The sequence below is a fragment of the Nicotiana tabacum genome, chromosome 1 (assembly GCF_000715075.1).
Source record: "Nicotiana tabacum cultivar K326 chromosome 1, ASM71507v2, whole genome shotgun sequence".
In the NCBI taxonomy this organism is placed as follows: Eukaryota; Viridiplantae; Streptophyta; class Magnoliopsida; order Solanales; family Solanaceae; genus Nicotiana; species Nicotiana tabacum.
In genome coordinates, this window is record NC_134080.1 from 129,578,072 (window position 1) to 129,582,476 (window position 4,405).

Here is a 4,405-nt window from a genome sequence, read left to right on the forward strand (position 1 = left end):
AAATGATTGAATGGTTAGTGACTCTACTTCCATATTCCAAACCCGAACTCAATGATAAATATAGTCCTTTCTGATTATCTTCCTTGCCTTGAGATAGGAGATAAATTTACCTCTTGGCGATGCGGCATTACCTTTCCATTCTAATACATGCTCTCTTGGAAACTGAAATCAAACCATCTTTGATCTACACTAGATGTTAGTACAACAAAAATCCAACCAATCCATACCTATTATAATATTGAGTTCTACCAACCGAACACCACATGACTTATCCTTGTTTATTATCAAATCTATCACGGGCCACATCCATATATATAGGTAACAATATTAAAACATAACTTGCATAACTAATTTACAAAAAGGTTTATATACATAGGGATCGACTAGGCCGTAGATATGTCATACCCAAAACTATATACAGGATAATGTCTGCAAAACCTCTAAGTAGGCATAACCATAATATATACAAGTCGGGATGAGGCTCCTTACGTCCTCATAAAACAACCTAACACATTTAGAACCCTGACTCGGTAATGTTCTAAGAAGAGGTGAAACTCATCAACCAAAAACTGACACTTGGAGGAAGTCTAAAGTAGAGGGTCCTCGCCTCGTCCTATATAAGAATCTCGATCAGACACACCTTGAAGCGAAATATTCATGTCCTTATCAGTTACCTTCCTCCTCTTGGCCCGACTACTATCTTCTTCCTCTGCGTATCCCATAACATACACTAACGAACCTTGATTGACAAACTCCCAAGACTGTGGACTATCCGGAACCTCAGAAGAGCTGGTGTCCTCAAATATCTTGACATAGTTTTGAGCCTGAGGGAATCCCAGCTATGCCAATCCATGCACGACTCCCCTCATACCCTGATCAACGGGCTGTGAAACTAAGGGCCTTGGTGAGGTCAGAACTCTTCTCACCCCATCTACTACCGGAGTGGTCGAAATAGCTCGAACGGATGACTCATATGGATCCTCGGATGGATCCTCCTCAATAGAACCCATGATCTCTGATGGGTCTGAATCCATAGTATAACCTATCTCTCTTTCTAACACCTTCGTAACCTTCTGACCCGTGCTAGCGGCTGTAATCTTCGGAGGAATTGCTAAAAACATAACACATCGTTAGGAACACGAATGCTCATATTGCACGATATAATATAAGAAGAGAGGATAACATCCTATATGTCGTATAGCCTCCTATCCATAAGTGTAGTGCACAACACACCCATAAACAAGACTCTACTAGACACGGTCTATAGACAACTCTAGGACAGAACTACTCTGATACCACTTTTTTCACGATTCAAACTGATGGGTCACGATGGGTGCCTGAGTCCTACCTGTCAAACACCCCTAAGCATGTGTCTAAGATATGAACCTGAATAACATCTGCTGAATTACGAAAATAAGATACATGAAGGAAACCTTACAACAAGGCATATGTACGTGCACATGCAGAATACAGTGGGCGAGCCGGTAAGGCTGCTATAGTCAACTATATATCCAAAACTGAAAGTCGACAAGGCCACATACAACCCAACTAGACATATTGTCTGCAGACCTCTAATAGAAATATAACTGTACAAAGATGGAACTGAGCCACGTCATACCCATATACACACATATATATATATACAAACATATCGTACCAAAATCAAAAGCAGCTCCGGATCAACGGGAGCATATCAACTCACGCTGATCAGCGATCCTAAGAAGGGGGACCGTCAACTTGCCTTCCTGCACCTACGGGCATGAAATACAGGCCCCGGGAAATAGGGCGTCAGTGTGAAAAATGTACTGAGTATGTAAGGCATTAAAATTAGTACGTAAGAGACATAGATGAAACATGGAATAAGGAAACACATTTTTAAATCTGAATAACTTTGTAAATTCTGAAACGTTTATAATGTCATGCAGATGCATATAAGTATCATGTCATGCATAGATATGGGTGTACATAATATCATCAAGCCACTGAGGTCATCCCATCATATCGTCTCGGCCACTGTGGGCAACATTATCAACATGTACCAGTTGATCATGTGGTGGTGAGTATATAACGCCGTAGCTTTTTCCCATATCCCATATACATATATTTACATACATACGCATATATAACGCCATCTGGTCATAGGTTAATGCACATGAGTGAAATGCATGAAAAATATGTAATAATCTCAATATTCCTTCTGGATAAACTTTTTCAAATGTGTATTATTCTGAGACTCATGAACAGAAAATAATAATAATTTTCATGGGGAATCAAGAATATAGACACCCCTAATAATTCTATGAATAGAGTAATTTATGGAAACTGTGTGTTTGCTCGTTTCTTCAGTATAGTTTGGACCAAGCTAAAAGAAAGAAGGGAGGGTCTTAACATACCTGTTCCTGGAATTATTTGAACGAATTTGCTTCTGCGAAACTTACACTTGGATTCCTTGAAATCTTGGACGAATTTGTTCTGCTTCCAACGTTTTTGTGTACTGGATTTAATCTTAATTGTTGAACTTTGAAAGTTTGCTTCTGCCCAAAGTTTTCTTGTTTGATTAGAGACAAAATTCTATTTATCAAGAACTTTGAAAGTTTGCTCGTTTTTGTGTACTAAAGGCAGAAGCTTATAACCATGTCTTTCATGTAAGACTTGTAACCAAGTCTTGTTTGATAAGACTTAATGGAATCCTTATAAGTAGCCACATGGCTTGAATGACTAAGAGTCATTCTTAGCCATTGTGGCTTTGTGCCACGTGGCTTTGGGGTTACTTAATTAAATTTTGTCCGCTTATTAGTTAACTGGGTAATGTCCTGTTATCAAGTAATTAATAAATTACCCGCATAATTTAAAAATTATCACAAATTACTTAAAATTCTATTTATTTTTTTAAAATACTACATATATACTTTATATATTATATTACAGTGGTCATATGTTACCTTGTATGGTACTAGTTCATAATTATCGGGTATTATCGCTCGACCCATATTTTATTCCAAATTGGCCACTTTCAACGAAACTCGTTTTCTTTAATCCGTGTACCCCTTTATCCTCCATAACACTTATTTATTACTTGTTATAAATAGCGTAAGTACGTTAGCGTCAAGATGATCTCATCCCCGAGTCTACATTAATTAACTGAAAACGAAACTTTTAACGTATGAAAACGCAAGATGTAACAACACTCTTTTCCTTCGATCGGGTTTTATCCCAACAAGGGTTTTACCGGCAAGGTTTTTAACGAGGAAACATCTATATGCTACCTATGGAGAACTTAACATTATTCAAGGCTTCTCTTCAATCAACCTCGAACACTGGGGGCATCCCCCCGGAAGATCACCTTCTCGAAGAAGTCAAGAATAGCCAAAAAGGGTCTCGATAGGAAAATGATGTATCGGGCCAAACGGTCGAATGAACTGTGTCCGCATAGAATAACTGAGCCCTTGATGGCGAAAACATATATACTTGTACCAAGTAATCAATGGAGTATCTTTTAACACCAAAAATGCTTCGCGCTTCAAAGAAGTATGCTACTTTCATGAGAAATGGCTCCAGAGCCAAAAAATCTCCCGAACACTCGGGGGCTGACATCAAAAACTCAAAGCCATATGACCTCCGGGTCAGAAACTTCGAAGTCGTAAGCCCTCAATGAGGCAACACCAAGTTTACAAAGAATGGCTCCAGAGCCAAAAAACCTTTCGACATCTCGGGGACTGTCGTCGACTATCATCCTATAGAGCTATCGCAAACTCAAGGCCGTAAGACCCCAACAAGGCAACCTCTAGCCTGAAAGCCCTCCATGTGGCAATACTAGAAAATGTAAGACCTCCATAAGGCATTATCAACAATATACGACCTCTATAAGGCAATACCAAAACGGTAAGACCTCAAGCAAGGCATGAACCATACTTGTACCAAGTAACTTATCTGTAAGACCTCAAGCAAGGAATGAACCATACTAGTACCAAGTAACTTATTTATAAGACCTCAAGTAAGGCATGTTAAAATTTGTAAGACCTTACAAAAGGCATAATCCTAATTTTAAAGTTAAGGCTATATATCCGAACTTATAAGACCCTTAAAAAGGCATACCCTCAATATAGATGCCGAAACTACTTCACTCGGGGACTGAAAGGCTACGGACACACACAATGACTATGGTCACAAGGCTCCGGCCAAACTCACGTGACTCGGGGATGCCCGACCGTCGCTATAAAATCACAAGCCTTCAATTAATTCGAAAAAACATCAAAAAGAACCGGTTAATCAGGCTACCCTCGTCATAAGCAAAAGAGCTTCGATCATATCAGCTCCAAAGAATAGTCTTCGAAAGAATTCAGCCATCGAGTGAAACCTCCCAAGGTGCTCATTAATCGCTACATAATGGCTCACAATCAAGGTT

At 39.3% G+C, this 4,405-nt stretch overlaps 1 long non-coding RNA gene across 1 annotated transcript; it reads right to left on the bottom strand.

Moving 5' to 3' along the window:
* Positions 1-392: 392 nt before the first annotated feature.
* Positions 393-2,644, bottom strand: LOC142182124 (uncharacterized). The gene is made up of 3 exons (XR_012711042.1): positions 2,394-2,644; positions 1,658-1,751; positions 393-1,111 (listed from the first exon to the last, which is right to left on the bottom strand). It is a non-coding gene; the product is annotated as an uncharacterized LOC142182124 (long non-coding RNA).
* Between the last annotated feature and the right edge of the window lie 1,761 nt (positions 2,645-4,405).